The 17,743-nt window shown below is 35.3% G+C and overlaps 1 protein-coding gene across 10 annotated transcripts in view; it reads left to right on the top strand.

The window, feature by feature from the left end:
- HS3ST5 (heparan sulfate-glucosamine 3-sulfotransferase 5) overlaps positions 1-17,743 on the top strand; it is a 287,217-nt gene that overhangs the window by 111,532 nt on the left and 157,942 nt on the right. For 7 of the 10 annotated variants that reach the window (XM_063605429.1, XM_034962728.3, XM_055114071.2 and 4 more), the window contains one exon: positions 2,692-2,885. The exons of 2 other annotated variants lie outside the window; for them this stretch is intronic. The gene's annotated coding sequence lies outside the window, so the exon portion shown is untranslated. The remainder of the gene's footprint in view (positions 1-2,691; positions 2,886-17,743) is intronic. One more of the 10 variants, XM_063605428.1, reaches the window with a different exon arrangement.

The raw sequence follows: 17,743 nt of genomic DNA, 5'->3' as shown, positions 1-17,743 counted from the left end.
TATACAGAAGAGAGGCTTAACTGGTTCATAGTTCTTCAGGCTTTTCCAGAAGCATGGTGCTGGCATCTGCTGGGCTTCTAGGGAGGCCTCAGGAAGCTTACAGTCATGGCAGAAGGCAAAGGGGAGCAGGCACATCACATGGTGAAAGCAGGAGCAACCTTTTTAAAAGCTCGAAGATCTTGGTTTTTGGCTTATTCAGCTGATGACTGATAGTGCTATTTACAAAATGAGAGCACTGGAAGAAGGCTGTGTTTAAGAGGAAGGTTTTTATGGGTTTAGTTATGAACCCATAAAAGATGCCACACACTTTTAAATGACCATACCTCATGAGAACTATCACAAGAACAGTACCAAGGGGATGGTGCTAAAACCATTTATGAGAAACCCACCCCCATGATCCAGTCACCTCCCACCAGGCCCCACCTCCAACATTGGGGATTACAGTTCACCATAGGATTTGGGCAGGAACAAATATACAAACTACATCAAACTTAATTCAATAGACAAAGAGAGCTCTTTGTTTTGAAAAGAATAGGGATCCAATGAGATCAGTGCTTTAAGAAGTACGTCTTAGGGGCCGGGCGCGGTGGCTCGAGCCTGTAATCCCAGCACTTTGGGAGGCTGAGGCGGGTGGATCATGAGGTCAGGAGTTTGAAACCAGCCTGGCCAACATGGTGAAACCCCGTCTCTATTAAAAATACAAAAAAAAAATAGCAGGGTGTGATGGTGTATGCCTGTAATCCCAGCTACTTGGGAGGATGAGGCAGGAGAACACTTGAACCCAGAAGATGGGGGGTTGCAGTGAGCCGAGATCATGCCATTGCACTCCAGCCTGGGGTGGGACTCTGTCTCAAAAAAAAAAAAAAAAAAGAGTCTTAAGGCAATTACAGAACATACTATAGCATCTAAGAAAAAAGAAATAGAGAAATCTATTAAAGAGTCTCTGCCAATACTTTAGGAAAAAGATGGTGAAAGCCTGAACTGTAGTTAAGGAAGAAATATTTATGAAGGGAAGATAGTAGTGAAGTGCTAAATGTGAAAAATAGTTCAGTAAAAAAGAATCCACAAGACTTTGTGAGATAAGGATAATGAACTTTGAGGTGAAACTTAAGTCTCTTACTGAGATTTTGAGTAATGTCATACATAGCTTTGTCACCGAGGCAAAGATGAGAGTCTTCCTTTTTCCTGCTATAATACTGGACCGTCTTCTTCCAAACCAAGCCCTGCGCTAGGCTTTCCATTCCATTCCATTCCATTCTGTTTTAATTCATTACCGTCATCTCCTGTCCCATTATTCTCCACATGCCCAAATCTCCTAGGAGTCAAAAAAAAAAAAAAAAAAAAAAGGCAAGTTCCAACCTCTGTCAGAATGAAGGCTGTTTTTGACTCTGCATCATGAAACCTTCTCCTTATTGGAGTTAAACAGTAGCTATCATTGCAACCGTTTCAGTGGCACTTACTTTTTAACACATTTTTTGTACATTTTGTCAACCAGAAATGCCTCTATCAGCAAGAAACGGCAACTGAATGGTTTACACAGGTAGAATTTCAGGGAAAGCCATTAGTGCTATTCGTTAAGTTGCTCATCCTTCACAGGCCCTATATCTTTGTGTTTCTCTGGACTTCCGTTGTCTTTTACATCATGGGGACAAGACAGCTGCTCTATCCCGACAGCATCATGTCGTCATTCAAGGCAAGCAAATGTGTGAAAGAGAGAAGAGAAGCAGGAATCCGTTTATCAATAAAGCAATATTCTGGCAGGATTTCTCACCCAGCATACTTCTTATAGCTTATGAGCCCAAATGGGGAGCCAAAGTGGGGTCACATGACCACTCTTAGCAGTAAGGAAGAATCAGAAAGTGAACACTTGATTTTCTGTTCTCTATTTGTGAGAGGTGTAGCAAGAAAGAAGAGAGCTGGGCGTGGTGGTTGGCCAAGCAATAGAACCTTCTCTGAGAACTATTGTTATGCAGTGTACTCTGGGTTTGCATGTGTGTATGCTCTTGTCATCTTAGTTTGGACCATGTATTTATCTGTACATTTCATTTCCTCTGTTCTTTAGGAGAGTACTTGCATGGTTGATTACCAATTTTAAAAATAGATGTTTTCTTCTCTTTTTCTATCAACCACTACCAACTTCTGCTTAACTCATCCAACAAAGATTCTAGAATTTTGGTTTTCCTGAATAGGCAACACATTTTGACTAAAAAGAATATTTTCTTGTTTATACCTAATTATCTTGGCAAGTACTACCCATGTGAAAGGAAATATAGCAAAATTACCAGATGATTCCATGGGGATTTAAAGTATCCCCTTTTATCTTTTACGGGGGTGATAGAGCCTCATGTAAAGAAATATTTCCAAGAGACCTCATCAACCTGACTTAGAAATTCAGCTGCAAAATGTAGCACCTGCATATCAAAAATAAAATTAGTAATGATATCACCTGATGCAATGTGTAGAAAAAAATAGTCAATTAAAGCAATAGGAATTCAACCAGAATGCCCTGCAGGCAGCATCATGTAATTCTGACTTCACAATGACATGAAATTTTAAATGACAACTCTGCTAAATCAGGGAGCAGCAAACCCTGGCCAAGTTTAAATTTAGTAACACTGAAAATAACTTTCTCCATAGCAGATTCTCTATGAATTACAGGTGACCGACCACTTCTTTTTCTGTTCTGTTTAGAGATAATCAGATACTCACTGTCTTCAGCATTGGTGTCTTCCATTCTCAACGGCATTTCTGGTGGCCACCCCAGGAGTCTCCCTGACCTGTTTTAAAACCCTTGGAAATTAAGGAGAGAATCCACTACATATATTCCTTTGAAAGTTTCCACCATATATGTTCAAAAATTGCTGAATGAGCACAAGGATTTGAAGGTAAGCAAATTTAGGGGGTACCACCACACATATTTGCATAACTCTTAATGGCATCAAAAGTAATTATATATTTTAATAAAATATAAGAAAGAAAAAGAAACTATTAAATGTAAGAAAACTATCCATGTATGTGTAGTTCCACAGCAAAAAGGGGAAATAAATAAAACATAATGTTTAAAAATTGTTATCTGTCATGTAAATGTAAATACAAGAAGGGCAGAGTAGAAACCTTGATATTTGATAATCAGTATCACATTACAAAGCGTTAACATACTGTGGTTCTCAAAGTTTAATGTGCATAGGAGTCACATGAAATTGGGAGGAGGGATCCTTAAAATGCTAATCCCTGGGGATATTTCACAGAAACGTAGATCCACTAGGAATGGGATGTGGCGTAAGAATGTGTATTTTCACATTTACCCACTCACAAGTTATCCTGATGCCTGTGAGTCTGAGGCCTTTGAGAAACACTGAAAGTGACATTCAATACAATCTAGTTCCCATTTTCAAACCTTATGCTAAACCTGAGCTTTTATGTTGGTTGTTTCCTATAGTCATAAGAATAAATAAGGAAGGGGTAATTTTGTTACAGAAGTGCTAAATTGATGCTCCCTTTTTGATTCCCCTAATTTGAGTTATTCCTTTTTAAAGTTCAGTATGATGGGCTAATTCCCAGGTGTCACTATCTCTCTTTCAGAGTGATAGCCCTGTCATTGTTCTCTGTAGCTATTGCTCTGTTTCGTGTAATGTTTCAATTATTTAGATATTTAGGGTTATTGTATCTAATTATAAGAAATTTCTAAAAGATGAAAATAATGAGTTATTACTAGGTTTGGCGAAGTATTTCTAAATTTTGAGGATTGTGTCTTTTTCTCTTCATTTTGAAAGCTCAGCCTTAGATTTTAAAAGAACAAATCTGCTTAATACCTCTTTCCATTACTTTTTTTCTTAGCAAATAAGAACTTATAAATCATGTGATACATTTATGGAAGTTTACATGTACATTTGGTGAATATCACTTTATTGTATTTGTTTCCTATATGTCATTTAGCAACTTCATTTTTATAATTTGTAATTTTAAGTTTACAAAAGGTTTTTTTAATTTCAGTGAAAGTGTTTAGTAGGGGCATATTCAGATCTTAAATTGTGATGTTAAAGGTTCAATAAGATATTATTTTTATAGTGAAGGCTGAAGTTTTTAATCAAAATCCTTTTATTGGATTTCAGGCTTATAGACATTTTTTGTCTCTATTAGTCTTTGTGTACACTTGTTCACATTATGTAGAATTTTTTATCCATAACGTATCAAAAGGCAACAATAAACCTTTCATCAAAAAGAAGTATATCTTAATAGTGCCAATTAGCACATATTAGCTATTAGTTTTACATGTAGAGAATTGAATATAGTTATTTGCATAAAATAATAGAGTACTTTTTCAAGTAATCAAAATTAAAAATTTGCAGTATTGGATTAACTATAATAATGAAGTTTCACATGCACTTGTTATTAGAATTGTGCTCAGTAGTAAGATTGTCATACCTGAACATAGCCTAAAATTTGTAGTTCACAAGTTTATCATTGGATAAAATCTCCAAATAAAATTTCATAAAGCTTTTAGTGTAAATCATCTGCAATATTTCAATTTCAGAGAAACATACCTTTACTTATCTCTCTCTTTCTTTCTTTTTTTTCTTATTACTTATTTTTTCTGGAAAAAGGAACAGGTAGAGAAAGAATGAATTGTGTCTTGAAGTGAATCATGTTCATTATCATTGGTGTATTTATCAGACTATGTTTTTAAGTTGCAGTTTCTTAAAGAAAACTTACAATGTAGTTTCAGGGAACCTGAGCAAGACAGTCTCAATACGCAGGAAGCAAAACATGCAACAAAAGAATAAATTACAGAAACTTTATAGAATCATAGAAACATAAAGTTTTAGAGCAGAAATGGACCATTTTGATCTTCTAGTCTGTCCCCTCATGTATAATCACATTTTCTCTTCATATAAAAGTCTCTTCATATAAAAGTTTCTCATATAAAAGTCTAACACAATGAGTAGTAAACAACAATCTGGTTAGGGATGACATCAACAAGGGGAAGTTAAGTGGGTGTTTTTCAATAATGATTTCTTCAATAAGAAAACTAAGGGGAAATTTTTCCTCCAAGATGAACATTGAAGATTTATAGATACCTAAGTACTTAAAATTGAATTTAAAATAATTCGTGTCCAATTAGATCGAAATAATTTTTAGATATAATTCTTCATTTGTGGAATATTGTAGTGGTATGAAATTCTCCATGTTTTCTTCTTCATTAAACACTGATAATTTCAAATTATGACAATTAATTCCTTGGAAAGATTCTTTATTTCTTGTATCAAATAAGACAATGTACTTTCAAGAATTCTCTAACTCTAATAGTTCCATTTGGAGGATAATGTTATATGTTTGGTTACATTAGTGTTAATATGTCTTAATTCTCTGGTGTAACATACGGTTAGTTTCACCATTATTACAACCAGCTGCGGTTGGCCTATGATTTTGTTCATTCTGTCTGAATCCAAAGTAATTAGCTCTTTAGTTTAATGACAATATTTGTTAATGGGTTTTTAGGGCCAAATTCTGCTGTTCGAGAGTGGGTGGTATATTTGAAGATAAAACCTGGCCCTTATGTTGTAAGCATAAGCTGTGTAATTTTACTTCAAGATGATGGTTTACAGAGTTTGGGGTAGGAAAACTAAATGTGCATTTGTCTGAAGTTTCTCATTTTCAAGAAGCAGAAAATAAAAGTGACAGTTTATGTAGATGAACAGCAAACCCACTGAAAGTTCCCTGATACAGCTATCCTGCATGTGTTATTCTATAGCTAGAATATGGAACACAATGACAATTATCAAACAGGCTTTAGATACATTCTTTTATGTGACAGGACACACACTGAGTTTTTAAAGTGCAGTGCAACAGTTTTGATCATTGTATTTTTGAAGGACTTAGTGAAGTGGAAAGAATCCTTGCCTGGGAGTCACTAGGGTTCAAAGTCTGACTCAGCTTCCTAGTAGCGGCATGACCCTAAGAAAATATCTTCACCTTTGCCTGAACCTGTTTCTTCATCCTAAAATAAGACTTTTACACCAGATGATCCCAGAGGGTCTTACTGGCCCTAAAATGATAAGTCTAACTTGCTTTAAAAGAGCACTATAAAAGGATGGTAGGGAAGATGCAATGACTTGAGCTGACTGAACAAACAAAACAGCAAGTCTACTACTAGAAGGTACATGGGGATATTTTGGCCTTACAAACTTTCCTTCAATGCCTTGTTATTTTTATCCTGGAGTAGAGAAATATTTGAAGGGTTTTATGTAGAAGAGACTATAAGTCATGCTATTGGAAGTTTCAAGAAGATGAATTTTGGCAAAATTTGAAAAAACTTCCAAAACTAGTAACAGTTGAGATACCCAACAATGAATAGGATGCCATGGTAGATAATGAATTCACCATCCCTTATGGTACCAAAGGTTTTATGACCTGCCCAACTGCCCTTCGAGGTGTAAAGGCTAGAGGCAAATTTTCTGAACATACTGGAACTTAGGAAATATTGTTATCAAGAGTCCATCTTGAAACAACCATTAGCAACTATTAGAGCCCTTCTTGAAGCAACTATTATTTATCCAGCCAATAAGTGACTATAGAAATTACTGCAAAATAACTGATTGCAAGCATTGAATATTTAACTCTAGCACTAAATCTAAGATAAATATAGAGATTAGGGTGATGTAATAGAACATAAAAGTATAATGTCCTGACAATGTAAAACTAAAACAACTAACAAAAATTAGGAAAGACACAACAGAAAGAAGTTGGTGTGTGTGTGTATATATATACATATATATATATGTATATATGTATAAAATAAGTTATTTGATTACTTTATTCTCAATATCAAGGAATCAATGAATATTTTTTAAACTCACAATCAAACTATAGAAGTATAAGCAGATTTAAGAGTACAAAAAAAGATATAAAGGAGCTATTGTTATTGCCCAGAAATAGCTGGTAAAAAATGGAAACAGAGAGAGAACTTTTCCTCTCACACATAATAGGAAAATAGTAAACATTCTAAAGAGATAAATTATCAAGGTTATGAGATTATAGAAATGATATAATTTATTATGTGAGCCTATAAACATTATGAATTAGAAGAAAATTTATATTTTGAAGTTACCCAAAATAGACCATATCATGAAAGATTTTCTCAAATCCTTTGTGACAGTATGTTTCTGTCATATCTTTCACATCAATAAATATAAAAAATACACTTATTTCTTTAAAATATTTTCAAATTGTATCGTAGCATAAAACCCAATTCTAAGTTATACAAGTATACAACCAATAGAAGCTAATTCAAAACTTTGAAAATGAAAGGATAGGCAAAGATGTACTGGGGAAATGCTATCTAAAGAAATTAGGAATTAAAAATCTTAGTATCAGAAAACATAAAATTTCAGGGCCCAAAAGCATTTACTAACACAAAAGAGGGACTCTATAATAAATGCTGATGGGTATAATACATAATGAAGGTATATGATCTTGAGTAAGTAATAGCTTTAAGAGCTACCATAGAAGTTTGTTCAGCAAATAAACTTCTGAAAACATCCCAAGAAATAGAAATAACCCATTTTTTAGGTGGTAGACTAAGTTTAAAAATTCAGCTCCTGTATTATGAAGCCAAATATTTATATTGAAATTTATTTTCAAGACAAAATATTTCTATATCAAAGATAATTAAAACTACTCATTAACCAAAAATTAGGTACTTAACCAGTCACTAAATTTTTTTCATTATCAACAAAAAGAGGTTCCACGTAGCTTCTCCTTTTGAAAAGAAAGCAAGCAAGCTTCCAATAAGGCTGTAAACGTATGCATAAAACTTTTTTGATTTGAAGAAAAATGGAATGTTTGGACTCCCCCTACCCTAAACAGCTATTCTAAACAGCAGGATATAATTCCAGAGTTTCTGCAGTCAAGAGGTTTCTGCTGGGCAGAAATTCTTCTTCAATTTAGGAATGCAGATGATAATAATTTTCCTATCCTTCTCGCAGCAGGTTTCCTGCCTTCATTTTGCAGACTCCTAAGCTCAGTTAAAAACAAATAGGGAATTTCAGTTCCAGGTAACACATTCTTCAAACATAGTCCCATTAACCCAACTTAGTTATCATGCAAAGCCGCTTAGCTTCACTAGTGAAATGGAATACAGTTGAATTGCCTTTCTAATGTAATACCCATTTGTGATAAATGCAAAGTGGTTTATGATGGCAAATTTTGTAGAGCATGAAAACTTATGAGAAAAGAAGCTTATATTTTCTAACCTAAAATTATGAAGAAATGTCATATATGTTGGCATGGGATACTCCTAATAAAATGAAAAAAATATTCAAAAATGAAAATTTAACACTTGGCCTTTATTATATATACCTCAGCAAAAAAAATTAAATCGAACTATTATATTTCACAGTAACATTTTTCCTACCTTGCACATTCTTTCTAATTTAAATGAAGTTTCTCTAGTTTAATTTCTTTCCTTCTACTAGATCTCAACCACGTGGCCCAAAATTTCCTTGTTTAGGAAAGTAAAGATTGCTCAAATACATCTTTTGTCTGCTGATACAAGAATAATCTTTTCTGTATAAATGCAACTTAAACTATCTAAACCACACATTACTACAGAGTAGGTCACTAAGACATTGGACTTATCCTTCAAATGAGTACATTCTAGATGGTAGTTTCCTCAGGTTAGCTAAAATCATATTTGATAAGATGAGTGTCTTAGCTAACATTTTACAGCCACAAACCATTCTATCTTCATTCCTTGCTCAGGTAACTCACTTTGTTCTTCCATTCCTTGCTCTTCCTTCACGAGCAGGGTACATATACACTGTGCCATAGCAACCACATTTCTATCATGCCTCATCAACATAGCCAAATTTAATGACTGATTTTAATAATAGAAAAAGTAAGTTTCCAGCCAAGCTCAATATGAACTTTATAAATGATAGTGGCTTGATGTGAGTGTTCTGATGCAGGAGAGATGTGCATTGTACAGTGATTTCAGCTGAGAATCAAGACCCATTCCTATATACATTGTAATTCAATGCATTCTTCATTTCTTCATTCATTCAACAAGCATTTGGTTAATAACTACTTTGTGGTAGGCTGTTCTAAGACTTGAGATACATCATTGAATGAAGCAGACGAAAAGCTCTATTTTCATGGCCTTGTTGAGGCATGGCAGGCAATAAAAAACAATTATAACAAGTAAATGAATTATGTGGCATTATGGACTACAATAAGGTATAAAAGAAAGAAAACCTAAATAAAACATAAAATGGATAAGAAACAATATGACAAGATATGAGACGTGAGATCGGATCCTATACTTTGTTCCAGTTCTTCTGGCTGATGTTTTTCAATGTTCATTCTTGTTGTCTTAAAATCAGAATATGTGAATTAGATTTGGAGAGTGGAGTCTTTATTAAATGAGTGTTGCGCAAATTTTCTTTGTTTAATAATCAGCTTCTCTACATTGATATTCATACTTGAGATACTTACAAGCTCTCCCCAAGCAATACTGTGGGATTTCCAAAAGGGTCAAACAATGAAGAATATTAAATTTAAATTTATTTTCTTTTTCCTGATAGTTTAGAACCCATGGAGTAATTTTAAATTATTATAGTATCACTATAACTGTAATTCTTGTCAGTGATGTTAAGCAAAGCCTAATTAGTTCAAAAAGATGCAAACATCAGCCAAGAGTATGTTAACTTTTAGAATCTACCCGGATTTTAAAGGTATGTCATTATGGAACCATTAGATAAAATTCTTACTTGATTATCAGAAAAATGAGGACTGAACTTTAAATTTGAATATATATTTTTACATATTTTATGTATCTTTTTAAAATTATCCATTTTATAGGTACTTTTCAGTAAAATTTAGTAAATTTAGAACCCATGGAATAATTTTAAACTATTATGGTATCACTATAACTGTAATCCTGGTCAGTGATGTTAAGCAAAGCCTAATTAGTTCAAAAAGATTCAAATGTCAGGTAAGAGTATGTTAACTTTTAGAATTTACCTTGATTTTGAAGGTATGTCATTATGGAACCATTAGATAAAATTGTTACTTGATTATCAGAAAAATGAGGACTGAACTTTAAATTCGAATACATATTTTTATGTACTATATGTATTTTTTAATCACCTATAGTAATTTTTATAGGTAATTTTATTAAAATGTAGGTAATTATAGTAAAATGATGCCACTTTTAGACTTATTTTTATGTTAATTACCATGTAAATTCTTACCTACCAGTCCTGTAGCATCACAGACTGATTGAGCTGGAAGTAATTTCAGAATTTCTAGTCCAACTGCCTTTGTTTGACAGGTGTGTGAAAACTGAGTTCCAGAGAGGGAAAGTAATTTGTCCAGGTTAGATGGTGTGTGCAAGTCCCTGTGCCAGTTAATAATAGAACTGAGTTGGAAAGGAAACCTATTCTTTTAAATCCCAACCTAGTATGTTTTTTTGTAATTGACTCTACTTGAGATTTTTCATTGCCTATTATCAAAATAATGTTTCCCTTAAAATTAAGGAGAATTGACCATATCTTTGCATTTCTTAAAGTTATCTAATTATTGAGTGTGCCTAAGCTCCCTGAAATAGCCTCAGTTGTTTAAAAACCTCTTCAGCACAACTGGAATTAGACTTTTAAAAAAATGAGAATGATCTTATCTACAGCCACACCACCCTGAACGTGTCCAATCTCATCAGATCTCAGAAGCTAAGCAGGGTCGGAGCTGGTTAGTATTTGGACAGAAGAATGATCTCTGGAGATTTTTTTTTCTTTGAAAAATAAATGAAATTATTTGTGAAGCCATGAAATGACTTACCATATATTTATCAATATATGGCACAAATAAAATACAACTGTATTATTTTTCAATGAATTATGAAAGAAGAAAATACTAAGTAGTAAAGTGCTGAGCTTGGAAAATAACTTAAGTAACGTCTGTGCCCTGGGTTCCTCCAAGTCCTTAGGAAGTGATACAGAGTCATTTGAAAACTCTTTGAAACCTCACATGGGAAAATTACATAACTCACTGGAAAATTTCAGTAGATTTAATAGAGCAGAAAGGTAATATATTCAAAACACAAAGAAAAGTATAAAAGACTGTCTGCTAAGCCTAGGGAGTTTCATATGCAAAAAATTAAATAATTAAAGCAACATCAGTTATTTTCAAAGACAGTTCTGAGTTTAAGCATTATAATACATCATAAAAAATTATGCATTTGGTGCTTATAAATGGATTCTAAATTTCCTTGAAATGAAAGATAAAACCATGGCTTTATATAATGGCAAAATGAGGCTTTCTCATTGCACAGAATAGAATTTTCGTATGTATTTCCAGGCATACCATTTATTAAACCAATATAATTTAAATTGTAAGAAAATTTAAAAATATGTATAACATTAGAGACAGGGCTCTAAATGATTTGATAAAGAATGATTATGGAAGAAGCTGTAAACAACTAAAGTCCTGAAGACTTAATAAGTACTTTATGAACTTTTCAAGGTTTTCATGGTTTTTCTGGTAGTGAATGAAATAGAAAAATAAATAATTCAACCAGCTTTTACTTTGATTGTTGTACATTTGTGAATCATATAAAATTAAGAAGCTAAAAACTGGATCTTCTACCTGTTCCAGTACACATGGTACCATTCAATTAAAGTCTTCTATTGATAAGTAAAGCTCATTGAAAATCACAGTTTAAAACTACATCTGATTCTTATTAATGTGATGCCCAATTATTAGCATTCTCGCATTAGGCATTTTAGACTAATTGTTTATTATTTTCAATAATAACAAAAAATGCTTAAAAAATACAAAGCTAATATATTTCACCTTACCAATGAAAGAAAAACTGTGAAAATAACTAATTTACGCTTATTTTTGATGGCCTGAATTCATTTTGTCTGAAGCCCTTAGTGATGTCCTTGGAAATGTTTATCCCTCTCCTTTCCCTCTACCCCTTCCCCCATGAATATGTATGTGATTTAGAAGGCAACATTTTTTTTGCATATTCTTTTCCCAAAGGAACTTTATTTTTCATTTTTAATCAATTCATAGTTGAATTGTCCTCTGATCAACAAGGGGATTAGTGGGCCACACGTCCCCTCTACGTAAACCTATATGGTCCAAGAGTGTTGTATTTTGCCTCTTGGGCTGAGTAAAATCGAACCTACCTTGGCCTTTCGTTGTTTTTTCACACATTATGTAAATTGGTAAGAATAAAAATAATGTGATTGGAAGTACAGCTTGACAGACAATATAGTGTAATATAATATCCAAATACTTATGAGGTAGCAATAGTGCCTTGGGGCACCACATTTATTGTGAATGAGGATTTGCATTTACACATTTTCCTCTATGGTTTAGATTGCATACTAAATTGCTGTGGGAAAGTAGAACTGTTTTTAAAACATTCTGCTTAACCACTCTACGGGTAACAAAGAAATGCCAAATCCAGTTTCAATCTAATTTGGGAAGTAAAGTACAGAGGCACAAGAAGTCACATTACACAAGAGTTAATAATAAATAGAAATTTCTGTATGGATTGACATGACCGTTATAAATTATCCTTCTATATTTCATATCTAAATAAATTCAGTGTGTGCAGAAGTTTAAGCAAAAAAAAATAGATTTAAAAAGTTTTATTCATGATTTAACAGCAAGAGTATATTTCCTAATGATTTAGACTTTGGACATAAAAAAGTTAGGTGTTTGATTCTGAACAGGGACCAAGTAATACAACTCTGATTCTAGGCCTACTCAGGGCATGGCATTTTTCATTTCTTTAGGCTATGCTGTTTAAATACCAGCTGTTTAAATACCAGTTCACTCCCAGCTCATCATAAAACCACATCATTCCTTCGAAACCTCGCACCTACTGATGAGCTTAGTAACCTTTCAACTAAGTTTTTCAGTTTTCCAAAAGAAGCAAAATTTTTAACATTGAGGTTTTGAGTGTTGTTTAGTTTCTGAAGAGAATTATTCATACCAATATATGTTTGTGTAAATATCAAAGACCTTTGTCATTGAAACCGGAACTGCTTAGTTGTTCAGGTAACAAAATGAAAACATTCTTTTCCATTTTGTTTTGCACCTTAGCACTGAGAGTCATCACTTACAGGAAACAATATATTTAAATTTGTATGTAGACCGGGCACGGCGGCTCACGCCTGTAATCCCAGCACTTTGGGAGGCCAAGGTGGGCAGATCATCTGAGGTCAGGGGTTTGAGACCAGCCTGGCCAACATGACGAAACGCTGTCTCTTCTAAAAATACAAAACTTAACTGGGCATGGTAGCAGGCACCTGTAATCCCAGCTACTCAGGAGGCTGAGGCAGGAAAATCACTTGAACCTGGGAGGCGGAGGTTGCAGTGAGCCGAGATCATGCCACTGCCCTCCAGCCTGGGTGACAGAGCGACACTCTGTCTCAAAAAAAAGAAGAAAAGAAAAGAAGAAATACGTATGTAGTTTAGTGTTTGTTAGAATCATACAAGATGGTAACTTAAATATTTAGGCTAACACTAAACTCATTTTAATGCAAGGAGAGTGAGGGAAGTGAGTCCTACTTTTTCCAGGTTAGTGGTAGAGCCATCTGTGGCTGAGTTTTCTGATAACATACAAGGCAGTATAGAATAGTGATTATGAATGTGAGCTCTGGAATTGGATGGCCTAAATTCAAGTCCCCACTTCTGCTACTTACTAGCTGCGTGACCTTGGACACCTTCAGTTTGCTAATTCTCAATTTCCTCATCTGTAAAATGCAGATGATAACATTGCCAACATCTTAGGACTATTGGAATTAAAAGAGATGTACTTTACATTGTAAACTACATTGTAAGGCTCAATAGATATAGACTGTTCTCATTTGTGCTATTCCAAATGGTCTCTCTTGTTGTCCAAAACTGAAATCTTGCCATGAACACTTTGAACTCCGATTGCTGCTTCATTTTCATTGTTTTCATTGACTTGAAAATGAAGAAACTGTTAATATACAACTTTGTATAATTATATAACTATATATGAATAGTATATACATATGCATATGCATATATTGAGTTGTGAAAATATTCAAGTGAGATTGTTTAATAGAATACTTTTATTCTCAGGATAGTGGTTGCTTTAAACCTGCAGCTTTGGAAAAGGATTTAAATGGCAACCTAATGACTTTGTCATCATAACCACATAAAAGATCTGGCAAGATATGTAAATTTGGCCATATGGGCATGGTTGGCAAGACCTTTGAGTTGAAATTGAACTCACCCAACAAGTTGTTTCATCAAAACATTGCCTGGAAATGTTTTTATCTTACTACATGGTGGTTGGCTTTCTAGCTAAACCCGTTAGTAAATGGAGAATGTGGCCAGTTAGAATAGTATGAAGCAGGAGATTCGGTTCATCCAAATTGTTGAGCAGCTGGAGCAAGTGAGTCATGTTCAACTGACACTGGACAGCTGTCCGTCAGCTCATAATCATGAGAAGAGCTTTATGAAAAAGCAGCTGGCTTCAGCACTGCAGCATCATCAGAGAAATGCAACTGCCTGAAATAACCCAAACTTTCCTCCCATCCTTGTCTACCCTGAGAGAGCTGTAACCTACCGTGGGCAGCCATGAAGTCCTTCCCCAACTAAAACCATGCAACCTTCCATCAAGGAAGGTATTCTTTAGGTGTCCTGCACTTTCAGTTTTCTTTTCCTTTTTTTTTTTTTTTTTTTTAAGGAGGACGATTCTGTTCTCTATCTCTGGGTTTTTTTCCTGAAGGTTTTCTGAGTCAGAATAAGAAGTTCATCAGAAACCATTTTGATGGAATAAACTAGCATGCCTTCACACATTAGCTCATTCTCTAGTTCACTTTTTTCAACTTCCTGTAGATAGTAAAGCAATGAATATGCAATGAGAGGATATGTGTGTCTATATGTATGTCTACTGGAGTGTAAACATGTTGATGAGTGGAATTGTTCTTTTAGCAAAGATTAAAAGTATCACTAGAATGCCTCCTGATTGCCAGCAATGAAGCTTTGTTTACTATTTTGGGACCACAGAGTATAAAAAAATTAACAGCCTGTATCATAACTGAAGGTGCATGCATTTATGATATGCTGGTTTTATTTGTGCATTGTTGCAATGGGCTTTGCCAGATTGCTGAGAAGAGACTGCTGCAAGTTAACAAGTCACAGGGCTGCCTGAATGATTTGATTTACTCCAGGGTCTAGCCAGTGCATTCAGCTTTATTTGTTAACCTAGCAGAACATTATTTATTAATGAGTTCTTCATGCTTTATTAAACCTAATGTCAAAACACCTCTCTGGGACCCTACTAGGCATGTTTCCTCTTTGTGGTAAGGTCTTCCAAAGAAAATGAAAAATTATGCAGCAGAGCCGCAGTTAAAACCCAATAGATACCAGTTCAATTGTCCTTGATCCTGTCAGATGGTATTTCTGAATCTTTGTGAAAGATCAGAATATGATGCAGTATGGAACTGAAATTAAAGAGTCCTCTCCTTTAGATGTCAGTAATTAGATCCCACCAAAATGAAACAAAGCTTCTGTGGCCCCAGAAGATGAGTGGACTCATCAGCGGTCACAGCTAACAAATTCAACAGGAGGTGAAAAGTACAGATGAAGTCTGTACAACAGTAATGAGGAGGTATAGGCTTATGCAGATATCATAGTGATTTGAGATTAATAACAATGTGAAATAACTAAACACAGCTGTGGCATAGGGGGAATAGACTCTATTCTGAATATACCACCGAGTCTGCTGGCATATAGCAGCAGGGGCCTGTGGGAAAGGAGAGGAAGCCTTGATGGCCAGGAGGACAACCAGTGGGTATGACAACATACAAAAGGCAAAAGGCATGGAACTGTCAGCTGAGGATTCTCCTGGCTTCCTGGGGGAGGGGTGGGACTCAATAAGGGCAGAAGGGTCATATCCATGGGGAAATCCAGGCAGCAGGGGGATATAAAAGGGTAGGTGAGTGTTGACACCCTGGTTTAAGGCATCATGACACACTCATCAATCACTTGTAGGGAGAACCAGAAATGGAACCAGCCAGGGTTCGGGGTCCCATGCAAGAAGACTCGATTTCTCTGTCCTGAGTTTTTTGTTGCTGTTGTTTCTTGTTTGTTTGTTTGTTATTGAGACAGAGTCTCGCTCTGTCGCCCAGGCTGGAGTGCAGTGGCGTGACCTCGGCTCACTGGAAGCTCCGCCTCCTGGATTCATGCCATTCTCCTGCCTCAGCCTCCCGAGTAGCTGAGACTACAGGGGCCCGCCATGACGCCTGGCTAATTTTTTGTATTTTTTAGTAGAGACGGGGTTTCACCATGTTAGCCAGGATGGTCTCGATCTCCTGACCTCGTGATCCGCCCGCCTCGGCCTCCCAAACTGCTGGGATTACAGGCGTGAGCCACCGCGCCTGGCCCTGAGTTTTTATCAGGAAACTACAGGACAGAAACTAAGGTTTAGAAATAATAGGGAGTAATTACTCTATCTCAGCAGTCTGTGCAAGTGTCCAGGACCTATCCCTGTCACAGGATACATGAGGTCTATTGGTAGTGAGGTCCAACAGCAAGTCATGCTAGATGCTGGGACTGAGGCTGTATCTGCCCTTTCTATTGGCCACCAGGTTTCCGTGTGCCATGATTAGCTTAAGAGTTGGAAGCATCAGTGATTCTTGTTCTGGGGCCTAGAGAAATTGGGCTCAGAAATAGTGTCTGAAAAGAGAGCTGTCTATTTTATAATTTCTCAGTCTTGCTCTCTACCTTTTGTAACAGCTAAAATTCTGTGTGGCATACAACTCAGTATTTAATTATGCAGATTTTGTTACTGTCCTTTCTAATTGTTTCTGACGTGCAGTTAAGGAGTAATTATGAGCTCCTATCATGTGCTGGACACATTGGGAATTAAAAACGTGTCTCAGTTACAAATCTTACGGGAAACTTACAACAGAGTGAGGAAATATACATGTCCAAATGTAAGGCTATTATAAGTTAAAAAGTTGTCAAGGTCATGAAAGAGTAAAAAAGGCTGGGGAACTGATACAGTTTGAAGGAGACTAAGGAGATGTGACAATTAAATGCAATGTGGGATCCTGAATTGGCTCCTGGACGAGAAAAAGTACGTTGCTGGAAAAACTGGGGAAATTCAAATAAACTGGAATGTTTAGTTAAAAGTTATGCAAGATACTAACATTGGGAGAAGCTAGTTAAAGGGTATAACAGGAACTCTGCAACTTGTCTGTAAGTCTACATTTATTTCAGATTAAAAGTTTGAAAAGTGATAAATGCTATAGGGAAGATGCAGATGACTATCTTTGGATGTTTGAGAAAGAAAGCTTTACTTCAGTTGGCGAAATAAAGCTTCATAAAGAGGCAGTTAGATATCCAAAGGTAAGATAAGAGACATTTCCTGGGACAGAAAACAGAGTGAATGAAGGCTTAAAATCAGGAAAAGGGAGAACTTCTCTAGGAAAGAAAAACAGAATAAGTAAAATGAAGAGCATTGTAGGCCTTGAGGAAGAACTTAAGATACAATTTATAGGTATAGAGAGAGGCGAGAACATGCAGAAAGATTAGTAAGCAATTTGATTTGCTAGAGTTTACCATATGTGAACTGAGACTGAGTGGGGATCAAAGATGGACTGGGGATCATAGAGATAAAATAGTGAAAGATTTTGAATACCAAGTTAGGAGTTTTTCATGCCTCTCCTATGCAGCAAGATATCCCTGCACG

The sequence above is a fragment of the Pan paniscus genome, chromosome 5 (assembly GCF_029289425.2).
Source record: "Pan paniscus chromosome 5, NHGRI_mPanPan1-v2.0_pri, whole genome shotgun sequence".
NCBI lineage: Eukaryota > Metazoa > Chordata > Mammalia > Primates > Hominidae > Pan > Pan paniscus.
The sequence above is the reverse complement of the archived record's forward strand: the minus strand, read 5'-3'. Positions and strand labels throughout refer to the sequence as shown.